The 12,476-nt window shown below is 41.6% G+C and overlaps 1 long non-coding RNA gene and 1 other non-coding gene across 2 annotated transcripts; one reads left to right on the forward strand and one right to left on the reverse strand.

Annotated features, from left to right (window-relative positions):
• Positions 1-7,838: 7,838 nt before the first annotated feature.
• Positions 7,839-7,942, reverse strand: LOC117308896 (U6 spliceosomal RNA). Its single transcript, XR_004523147.1, has one exon. It is a non-coding gene; the product is annotated as a U6 spliceosomal RNA (small nuclear RNA).
• Positions 7,943-8,643: 701 nt separating this feature from the next.
• Positions 8,644-9,937, forward strand: LOC141277070 (uncharacterized). The gene is made up of 2 exons (XR_012327769.1): positions 8,644-9,170; positions 9,393-9,937. It is a non-coding gene; the product is annotated as an uncharacterized lncRNA (long non-coding RNA).
• Positions 9,938-12,476: the final 2,539 nt, after the last annotated feature.

Here is a 12,476-nt window from a genome sequence, read left to right on the forward strand (position 1 = left end):
GTACTATATGGTATTATTAACTATAATCTATTATAATCAATATTATAAAATATATATTTACTATTATCAACTCATTTTTCTTAAATAAAAAAGTCTTGGCTAACTTGAGCATCTGGGAAGCTATCAATTGAGAGCAATAAAGATTGATCAACCTTAACGCCTACAGACTTGGAAATACTTTAGTGTAGGAGTTGAAGAATATGGCTAACTAATGAGCTCACAAGCCCAAATATAACTGGTGAACCAGAGACGTCTACAGGCTCTTCCTTGTTGGGAACACTGCTCAGCTCCTAGCTCCTTAAGGGAAATCAATATTTATGATCCACCATATCTGGTCTGTCAGGTCGATTTTTAGTTGTGGTGATTGATGGTCCAGATAACATGAATAGGTTTTACAAGTGAATATATAAATACATCTGTGAGATTTAGGGGCTTTGCTTGCCATCAGATTTAGAGAGGGAATAAAAGGAAATCATCAGATCAAATTCTCAATACTCACATATCAATTCAAGACTAAGTTTTGGGTTGTTGGCTGCAAAAGTGATCAACAGGCACTTCGTCCGCTTTATTTTGTGTTGAGAAGCTCGGCAACTTCAGAAACCAAAACAAAAGAAGCCAGTTAACCTTTTTAGGTGCCCATTTTTATCTTAGAAAAGACCCCTGTATTATTTTCCATGACTGAGAATTAGGAGTATATGTCTTTTGCTTAAAAGTATCACTGTATGGGGGCTTCCCTGGCTGTCCAGTGGTTAAGACTTCGCTTTCCAATGCAGGGGGTGCGGGTTCAATCCCTGGTAGGGGAGCTAAGAGCTCACATGCCTCATGGCCAAAAAACAAAAACAGAAAACAGAAGCAATATTGTAACAAATTCAATAAAGACTTTAAAAATGGTCCACATCAAAAAAAAATCTTTAAAAAGTATCACTGTATGACAAGAATTTCATGCATCTGGATATTCATTTAGTAAGATGTTAGTGGCCTTGGCTGTAAGAAGGTTTTGCTTTAAGCACATTCTGAAAGGTTGAATAAGTGAGAATAAATAGTGCACCCATAGTCATTCAATTTGGGACATTTAGGTGGGAGATTCTCAGCCTGACAGTCTTAACATAAGTTGTCCTGATCATGCATGTGGTTTGTCTCAAGTTAATTCTTGCTACTTACAAAGTGCCCCTTTTGTGGTAATCAGGGGCCGTTTGAAAGGTGCGGGTTTTCTTATCTTGACACTGGATCCAAGTGGCTAGTCCTTGAGCTTTATACACAGGAGGGAATTCATGATTTTTCCTATAATGGTGATCCTCACTCGCACCTACAAGCTTCCCTGAGTGAGAAAGTGAACAGTGGCACTGGGGAACTCTCTGTATCCTGGACCCTAATTTAGCAGGAAATTTAGCATCTTTACTAATGACTCTGAATAGTTGTGTTGAATACAAATTGCTGTAATGCATTATTTTTACCAAAATAAAAGAGGGAACAGCTTTTGTGAAAATCTGGGTATGCCTACGGCAGTTGTCTCAAATTTTAACTTCATACTTTAAACGGAAAAAGGTGAGGGGGCGGGGCTTAGGGTCTATCACTTTAGATGAATTCAAATGGCTACATTCAAAAGCTTAGATGAAAGATAAGCAGAAGCCCTTGTAGCCCAAAGACCCACCTTGGACAGCTCCTGATCCACGTATACCCACATTTTTCATTTGACTTTTTCTGCGATGTACACAGTTCCACTGTATCTTTCTAAAAGAGAATGAGTCAATTACAAGCAAAGAACATTGCAAGTTTACATGATTTGTTTGTTTATATGCTTGGCATAACTTCTTAGTTCTCTCTATTTTTCCTGCATTCCCTATGCTTTTTGTCCTCTAGCACCTAGCAGACCAGCATCTTTAGGGTTGTAGTCTGCTGAGATTGATTTACCACAGTTCACTCACTGGAACAAAATCACAATTTACCGAGCCCCGTGGGATCGTCCGGACAACACACCAGCTTGTAAAGGCAAATTCCAACCAGAAGGCGGCACTATTACAAAGCCAATGCTGAGTGAAAAAAACCTAAATGAATTGCTTTTGATAAAGAACATTTTCCAGGGTTTACACACACACACACACACACACACACACACACACACACACACACAGAGATATTGAATGAAATTTTATGTGAATAAAAGAATTGAGAAATTTTTACTCCTGTTAAGAATAATTATAATGGAATTATAATCGTATTTTAAGCTTGTGACCACAGCAGCATACTTTCCTACAATGTGTAGATTTGCAGTTCACTTTCTTCTATAGCCAGTTTTCAGTTGTAAATATTACAACCATTTAATTACTTAAAAACTATTTAAATGTTCAGAAATTGGGAATGTTTCAAAAAATTTTGGTATATCCATTGAACTATATACAAATCATGTTTATAAAATAAGTTTTTAAACTCTGAAAATGAGAACAATATAATGCTAAATGAAAAGTTTGTACATGACATTCTCATCCACAGAAAAAGTCTAATTTTGGCTGTTGGTCTCTATTTCAGAGCAGTGGAATTACAGAGCTTTTAATTATAATCAAAAGTGCAATGAGGTATCACCTCACACCTGTGAGGATGACTACTATGAGAAAAAACACGGTAAGTGTTGGCAAGGATGTGGGGAAATAGAAGACCTTGTACACTCTTGATGGGAATGTTTGACGATGCAGCTGCTATGGAAGACAGTATGAAGTTCACTCAAAAATTAAAAACAGAACTACCAAATGCTCCAGCAATCCCACTTCTGGATATATACTGGAAGAATCAAGATCAGGATCTTGAAGAGATATCTGCACCCCCATGTTCACTGCAGCATTACTCATAATAGCCAGGATATGGAAACAATCCAAATGTCCATCAACAGATGAATGGATAAAGAAAAGGTAGTACATACATACAATAGAATATTATTCAGCCTTAAAAAAAGAAGGGAATTACCATTTTCAACAACAGGGATGGAACTGGAAGGGATGCTAAGTGAAGTACATCCCTCAGAAGGACCAACAGTGCCTGAGTTCTCTCATAGGAGGCACTTAAATGTCAAAGGTATAGAAGTAGACAATAGAACGGTGGCTCCCAGGGTGGGGGAGGGGAGGATGTGAGGTGGTGGTGTTCAAGGGGTATAAAGTTACAGTTATACAAGGTGAGTTCCAGACATCTGCTGTACACCAGCAGATATAGTTAACAATAAGGTACTGGTACTTGTAAGTTTGTGAAGAGGGTAGATCTCATGTTAAGTGTTCTTACCCTCCCCCCACCCCACCCTCACACACAAAGTGATATTTATAAGTTGTCCTCCAGTTGTCATTCTTTTGTTAAGGGAAAAAAAAATAGTTCTACGAAATTGGAGATGTATTTATTACAGTTAAAAAAACCCATTAAGTTCTAGAAACAGTAAAATCATATCTGCCCATGTTATGTTTCACCACTAATGGAGTAAATTGTTTGATCTATTTACCTCAAGGAAACAGGCTTATAAGGTCTCTGTACTACATGCCTAAGTTGATTTTTAAAAACGATTTCTTGCAAACTGAATAATCCTTTAAAAAAAAATCAATTTGCCTGCTCTACGGAAGTCTTAACTTTAGATAGTGGGATCCAAATGATATGACCAGCCTCAGCGCATTGAATCGCTGCTGCATCCCAGCCACGATATAATAATAGCAATTACTTATTGCCACTGCAGAAGGTACCTTTTCTCATTTAACTCTGACGAAACCCTCAGACTTGTAGTTGAGGACGCTGAGGCTTTGTTAAAGATTGCGAGGCGAATTAGTGACAGACCCAGTCCCAGAGGCAAGAACCCTTAACTTCTAAGTGCTTTTACTCGCATATTCTCTGCCTCTCTCTCCATCAAGTCAGGATACTCAGGATCATCACCAGTATTAGGCTTTCACTGGAATCCAAAGCCTAACATGTTTTTCTGGCACTCCAAGTTCACGCAGGTGGATGGGCCTTAGGAAATCCCACGCAGGTACTGCAAGTAGAAACAGCCACAGTGGCTGGGCAGATCCCGGCCTGTGCCCATCTCGTGGAGAGTCCCACAGTGCTGAGATGCTTCCTAAAGTGAAACCACTTTAGGGCAGGAACTACCTGGGGACAATTCCTGCATTGTACAATTTAATTCATGTCTGTCCACATAAGTGTGATTTACTGTCACGGAATTCAGTGGGAGTATGTGTTTGCTAACTAATACACATCAGGAATGGGTGCAACAAAATAAGCACCATATGCTCTGTTCTAGGTAAAGCTCTTTTGATTAAGGAAGAGAAAATTCCAAAGCTTATCAAATAAGAATGTTTAATATAAGGATACGGAGGGATCACGAATCAAACCAAAAGCAGCAGCTCGGTGCGCCGGGGCTTGTCTGAGAATAGAGCGGTTCTGGATTAAAGAGGGCTCTCAGTCCCCCAGCAGCGGGCCCCGAGGATCCAGCTTTCAAGAACCTCACTCAAACGCTCCATCACACACTACATGCTCATGGGCTCTTTCATCTGCCTCAGGATAAGAACCACTCCTGGTCCCATCACCTACGGCCAGAAAGGAGGTGGGGTATATCCTTCCTGCCCACTTAGCAGGGACTGGGGGCTGAAGTCCTCCAAGGATAGGAGTGAGACTTCTATAGTTATGCATGGAAATTTGACTTTGTCAGAACTAAAGGAACTGAAGATTTTTAAAAATTTTTTTTATTGGAGTAGAGTTGCTTTACAATGTTGTGTTAGTTTCTACTGTACAGCAGAGTGAATCAGCTATACGTATACGTATATCCCCTTCTTTTTGGATTTCCTTCCCATTTAGGTCACCACAGAACATTGAGTAGTTCCCTGTGCTATACAGCAGGTTCTCATTAGTTATCTATTTTATACATAGTGTATATATGTCAGTCCCAATCTCCCAATTCATCCCACCCCCCTTGAAGATTTTTATGGCCTGAAACGTTTACATTTTAGAAACAATTGTACTGGCAAGGAAGTACCCATTTCCAATTTCAAAAACAAGAGATTTAAAAACTAACTTACTTGGGACTTCCCTGGTGGCGCAGTGGTTAAGAATCTGCCTGCCAATGCAAGGGACATGGGTTCGAGCCCTGGTCCAGGAAGATCCCACATGCCGTGAAGCAACTAAGCTCGTGTGGCACAACTACTGAGCCTGCGCTCTAGAGCCCGCAAGCCGCAACTAGAGAAAGAAGAAGCCACCGCAATGAGAAGAAGCCCACGCACCGCAATGAAGAGTAGCCCCTGCTCGCCACAACTAGAGAAAGCCCGCATGCAGCAACAAGGACCCAAGGCAGCCAAAAATAAAAAATAAAACTAACTCACATGTTAAATAAATGATGACACAAGCAAAGGAATAGTATGAAGCTATTAAGAAGAAAGAGAAATAATTCTCTGTACTAATATTCATCACGAAATAGTGTAAAATGAAAAAAAAACCAAGGTACAGGACAGTGCAGTATGTTACCATTTATATAAAAAAGGAGAGAGGAATCATATATTTTTTCACACACATTTACACATTTATGTATGCATACATACATATGTATACAGAGTCATAGAGTATATGTACACATACATACACACATACATACACACATATTCTTTCTATGCATGCAACATTTCTGCAAAGATACACAATACAAAGAAGTCTAGAGAATTTTACACTGTTCAAGTTGAGATGTTTCTTGGGCATTCCTATTTATCCATGGTAGTAGAAACCATAAGGTTACTCTAGCTTTCTATTATTTTCTTTTCTCACTTATCAGAACCAAAAAAAAAAAAAAATAGAGCCTGAGAGACAATGCAATCAGTAATAACCAAATAGTGTGCATACTTGAAGATTAAATTAGGCTAATACACAAAGGTTGAGAACTTATTCTGTATTAGAAGCCATGTAAGAAGCAATTGGCTATTTCAGAACAATTCTTTACCCAGGGAGGACCTGGTGTAGTTTAACTATTTATCGAGCACTCCTGTGCTAGGTGGTATGTAGTTGGAGGGATAGAACCATCTGAGCTTAGCAGTCATAATCTACCCCTTCTATTTCTTTTTTTTTAACTTTTTATTTTATATCGGAGTATTGTTGACTAACAACGTTGTGTGAGTTTCAGGTGTACAGCAAAGTGATTCAGTTATACATATATCTATTCTTTTTCAAATTCTTTTCCCATCTGGATTATTACAGAGTACTAAGCAGAGTTCCCTGTGCTATACAGTAGGTCCTTGTTGGTTATCCATTTTAAATATAGCAGTGTGTACCTGTCAATCCCAAACTCCCTAACTGAATGTTCTATTTCCGAACCCTAAGATGTATTTCTAGCTCCCCTGAGACGACCTGGAGTATTTGCCATCCTGTACCTCCCCCTAGGTGGCCATCCAGGAATAGGTGTCCTCACTGTCTGGCTGGCAGTTCATATGGGATGCTGACCTTGGGAGAGAGGAGCACCTCTGTTTGGGGTTTCACATAACCAATCTTTCACTACAGTGAAAACGTCTTGAACGTCAATGAGGTTCTGGTAGTAATTAAGACACTTCAAATATCCCAGTTATTGTTCCCTTGGGCCCACGATAGAACTGCGTTTCTCTTCCCCCTTGAACGTGGCCATGACCCTGGGATTTGCCGTAGCCGGTGGTGTGTGAGCAGAGTGACGGAAGCTTTAAGATCAAGTGCACGTTTCCCCATGTTCTCATTTTCCTGCTGTGGTGACCAGGAACATTCCAGAGACTGCCAGCTCTTCCAGCCTGACTCCAAGATTGGGTGGAACTTGGAGCAGAGCCCGCCGTGGAGCTGGAGTGGAGACGGAGCACGGCTGAAAACTGTCTTTATACCACTGAAATGTGGGCTTTCATGCTGCCACAGCAGAGCCTGGACTGACAGGTGTTCGGCAATCGGTGTTTTACTGAAGATGGCAGTGAACGCAGCTGGGGAAGGCTGCAGAGAGGGGCACGGACTTGCGCCTGTGGCCACCCACGGCTGAGCCCCTCATCTGCTTGTGCTTTGCGTGGAGGGCAGCCTCTCTGCCTAAGCCCCATCCACCACGTTTTTCATGTGTCTGTAAGTCTACCAGCTCCAATGTCCTCTGGAAGCCAATGGATTTGCTATTCTGCCCACTTTCTACGGATTCTGTAGAAGGAAGGGATGGCCTCTGCTCCTAAGGAAAGCTGGTCAGAGCTGTCAGGAAGGAAGAAAGGGCAGCTCTGGTCCCACAGACGAGAGGAAAGCGGTGAGAGACTTCTACTGTGGCTTGGGAGGCACCTATCTTTGCTATGTGAAAAATTCACACTTCTCCTATTTATATAACATTGACTCTATTTCTCGTGAACTGACAACCCTAGCCTTAGTATGCTAAGCGCACATGACCTTTCTCTGCCCTGGGGGATATTTTGAAACTTTTTTAATATTAACTGACCATAAAACGTGCTGTTTTGAAATTGATTCAAATCCCTCCCCCACCCCCCATAGCTACCAAAGAAGTTCCATTAACTCTTTGCGATGCAAACAAGGAAACAGAGGTCCAGAGAGGTTCACTGCCTTGTTTAAAAATGACAAACCAAGAGAACTAGGACTAAAGCTCAGATCTCCGGATTTCTAAAGCCAGCTCTCATCCACCTGCCAGTACCAACTTTTGCAATGGTTAGACATGAATGGCCATCTGACAAGGCCCACCTCACTGGCTCATGACCTTCACTTTTTTATTTTTATTTTTTTATTGGAGTATAGTTGCTTTACAAAGTTGTGTTAGTTTCTGCTGTACAGCAAAGTGAATCAGCTATACGTATACATATGTCCCCTCTTTTTTGGATTTCCTTCCCATTTAGGTAAAAAATATGGAACACTTCAAGAATTTGTGTGTCATCCTTGCACAGGGGCCGTGCTAACCTTCTCTGTATCATTCCAATTTTAGTTTGTGTGCTGAAGTGAGCACTGGCCTTCACTTTTCTAATTTTTCAGGATTTTCTCCCCACTTCCCTTTGCCCTGAAAGGCAAGGCTGTCCTAAACATTAGGCTCAAGTTTCTGAGTTTACATCCACTCCAGAAATTCTTCACCACACTGTTAGCCCTCTTTTGCCAATGAGTATACTTTTTCATGTGTTGTCCAGTTTTTCTGATTACTGTCAGCAGGAGTCTTGGTCCAAATTGCCTAGTTTATCATTTTATTATTGAAGGTTCAAGGACCTGGAACTGTGTTATAATGCTTAATTTAGTTTGGAGGTAGAAAGAACAGAAAGTGAGAGGATAGCAAGCATAATCTAAAGTATTTAGAATCATGTAAGCCTTAAGGCTAAATGGATATATTATAGATATATATATGTTGGCAAAGTGGCTATTCGGTACAATTAACAAATCTTTTGAATTAAGAGGCATCTTTTGAAAGGCCTTTCTATGTGTATAGAATTTCCCACATTATCAGTCCTGCCTACCCATGCAAGAAGTCAGAAGTTAATCTCCCAGTCTCTTTTACAGCTAAACGCAGGCATGTGATTTAAGCTTTGCTAAATACCTTTGTCCATCTGGCTTTGCACTGGAGAATGTCTAGGAAGCAGGCATATTCGATAGGAATGGTAATAACGGCCTTGGCCTCCAGGGGGAAGCAGTGGTGAAGTTTGAAGCACCTGAATCTCGGTTTGGTGTGAGCTAGTTTAGTCCGGGTCCTCCGACAAGCAAGTGCCAAGACTGGCTCAAAGAAGCAAGGATTCTATCGGGGGAAATGCCTCTGTAAGGTAAAATAGTGAAGGGTCCACCAAAGGCTGGGAGGGCCATCAGGCCGCGAGGCAAGTTAGACCCTGAGAAAAGAAGAGAAAAGCAAAGAGGAGTCTTGGCAAAGCCGGAGGGGAGTCTGCCAGCCCAAATCTGCTGTCACGGAAGTACCTCATCTCCCAGGAACGGCCCGGCCCTAGCGTTCCTACTTCCCTCCATCACCGCCTGGGAGCCGCCACGGGAGGAGTGGCCTCGCTGCTAACGCTGCGCAGGATTTCTACGCCCGGCATCTGGGACACGATGACGCTTTCACAATCTCTGCGCAGTTTCGGATACTTGATTAAAGAATATTCTCTAAATGATACGGTGCCGCAATAGCTACAAAGAAAGTGACTCATGGGAAGCGATACCTTTGCCCACACCTCTGCACTGGCGCGCAGCCTCCCACCCGGCAGGTGACGGGGAAGGGAGGTGGCCCTCGGGAACACCCTGCTCTGCCCTTCCCGCTCCGAACAATGCTGTGTGGGAGGGTGCCTGCGTCCAGCCTGTTACTTTACCCCACATAGGATGCCCCGGTCCGCTGACCCCGTTGTGTCCTGACACCCCTTCCTCCCCCTCCTCCCCATTCCTAAGCCCTAGTTGTATTTATCTGTATCTTCATTGTTTTCTTCTTAAAGCCAATGAACTGTCAAACTGTTTGTCAAGTTGCACAAACGGACTTGGCATTGAGAGCGTTCCCTTAGCTGGCAATGTCATTAAATCCAGAGAGGAGGAGGTGTAAACGCAGAATGTGGAGAATACTGTGGCTTGAAGACAAAGAGTAAACGACTTCTTATTGACTTAAAGTGATTTCGGGGGTTTTATAAAACAGTGGTCTTCAAACTGTGATTTAAAGCCATGGATAATTTCAATATGATCAATTTCCAGAGGCTTACATGTCCTATCTACTCTTTTCCAAACTTATCTGCTTGAAGACGTGCCTGTGATGGGAGGACATATCGCCTCCCCTTCGCACCTGTTTCACAGCTGGGTCTCCAGCTTCCTAGAAAAAGGCATCTTACTATCGTGCATCACCTTCAGGTGAAATAGCTTCTTGGCCATCAAATAAAGGGACGATTTGAAAAACTGTCAGCAAAACCTTTCATCAAAGCCCCGAAACATGCCTCTCATGCATCTTTTTAAGAACTGCATTTTCAATAAAAATTTTCTTTTTGTTCTGTAATTTTTATCTTAATCAAATATTTATCAAAGCTTAAGATTTATTTATGTCCTTTTGATCAACTTTCCAGTAATTGAAAGATAATCCAAAAGGAAAATTTTAACACTTTGATCCCAGGAAAAAATTTTAAATTAAATATTAACATACATATTTTTGTTGCAGATAATAATAAATGATCAATAGGACTTTCCATCATAGATGTAAATTACATTAGGATAAAATTCTGTGTAGAATGTTAATAAAATTTCAAGAAGAAATAGTGATGTCAAATATCTGATTTTAAATGGAATAAGTTCAGGTATATAAATAGAATGGCAGATATCAAAGAGTAACATTCAACTGGCTATATTTAAATGAATGATGTAGAGGTTTCATTAAAGAATGTCAATATTTATAAAATGCCAGATATCACATCCTTTATAATTTCTTGAACGTATGATGACAAATTTCAAAAGTTATATTAAAACTATACAAGAGGGTACGTAATTTTTCTAAAACATTTTTATGGGAGCCGTAAGAAAAAAAAATTTTTTTTTAAAGAACATTGTTATAGGAGTCTAATAAAAAGTCTGCCACTTTGGTTTCACAATGAACAGTTCATTCACCATCCATTCACTGGGTGACACTCTGGTCGGAGAGCACAACAGGTGTGGTAGAAAATACTGGGGGCAGACTATGAGAACAGAAATCCAGCTTTTTCACTAACTCCATTTCATAACCCGTGGCAGCCAGTAAACCTGTCTACCTTTGCTCCTCATTTGTAAAATGAAGCAACTGGACTACCGGTTCCTTTGAAACTGGAAGCTATTCCATTCTGTCACTACATGTTCTATTTGGATATCTTCTGCATGTCTTTTCTTTACCATTAATTTTAAGCCCTTTTCTAGAGGTAACATAAACACAGTTGGGAGTAGGAAAGAAAACATTAACTATTCTCCATTTCCTCTCCACTAAAGAGAACATGCTTCTCTAAGATTTATGGAATAGAAGAAATGGACAAGTAATCAATTCAAAGAAATTGCACAGCCATTACAGTAATTTTTGAGATTTAGTGGAGAATCTCCCAATCCTATGGATTGGAAACTGGTGTACATAGAATTTCCCTTTACACCAAGCATTCTTAACCTGGAGTCCATAATAGAATCTGATGGGGTTCAAAAACTTGAGTAGGAAAAAAAAAATACATCCTTACTTCCACTAACCTTTTAATTAAATATTTCCTTCAATTATAGATGTAGGTAATAACCAGAGTGGTATCAGCTGTTACTGTTTGTTACTGTTTGACCAATAAAAATGTTTATCACAGTACGTTACAGGTGTGTCAAAATACTATTTATGCTCTTTACTATTTTGAAATTATGGGAGCTTATTAGATTTGGTGCTAGCTCCTGTTATTTCATGCACAGAAGCATACATATAATTATATGTATAAAACTTGCTATATAATAAAGTTGGTTTTCATATTTTGATAACTATTTCAACATAATTTCCGGAGTAATTCTATATATTAAATTTTATGAGTTTAAAATTGTTCTGAGGTGTCCATAAGCCCAGCCAGATTGCCAAAGGGGTCGCTGGCACATCCACACAAAACACTAAGATTACCCTGGCAAGAATACGGACAGAAAGATCATTAAGGGCCACTAGTGCAGCACGGAGCAATTGATAGTCGCCACTGTTAATCTGAAAAACTGCAAATTTTGGCTCGATAATTGAGTGGAGAACCTTCAGGACCAACCAGAAACATCAATTTAAAGAGAGAGTGACAAAAAAAAAAAAAAGAATGTTTTTCAGAAATCCCGGAAGCCCAGGGTGAGCAATGAGGATAGGAGGGGCCCACTTCAGCCTGGTATTTGTTACTGGCTACGAGGCCGACTGAAAGGCCTACAACCCACTTGCTGTTGATGGCAGCTCTGGCCCATCCACACCCTATACGCCCCCACATCCCCCCCATCAAAGGGACACACTCGAGAAAGGGGAACACAATCCCTACACCACTGAATCAAAGAACTCTCTCTCAAAAATTTTTGTACCGGCATTTCGCCGAAATCCACACTCCTAGGGGTTTAGCGAGCGTGAGTTGGCTCCCTTTCCTCGGGGCAACCGGGGATTCTGCAGCAGCTGACCGAAAAGTTTAGTCCACAACCACAAGTTCGGAAATCATCGCTTGCCAGCGGGAGGTACCTGTTACAACAGACTGGCAGCCCGTTTCCTTTCCCGTTCCCGGAGGAGTGTTTCGGCCCGGGACATGCGGACCCTTTGCTTGGGAGCCGGCCGTCCCCTAAAATTCCCAAACTCAAGTCTCTTTAAGACCCCAGGTTCGAGAACTGATGCCTCCATCAACGCCTCCGACTCCACCTCCTTCTCTGCGGCCCGGGCAACACTCGGGCCCAGCTCCAGAGAGCGGCACCGTTGGCTTACGTAGCAGCGCGCGATTGGCCGCCTCTCCCTGGCGGGCCTGGATTGGCCGGTGGCTGGCCCCGCCCCTCGCCCCCGCCCAGGCCCGCGGCCGCCCGGGTGTCCTCGCGTCGCTCGTCCGCGC

Source organism: Tursiops truncatus, chromosome 18, assembly GCF_011762595.2.
Source record: "Tursiops truncatus isolate mTurTru1 chromosome 18, mTurTru1.mat.Y, whole genome shotgun sequence".
Lineage (NCBI taxonomy): Eukaryota > Metazoa > Chordata > Mammalia > Artiodactyla > Delphinidae > Tursiops > Tursiops truncatus.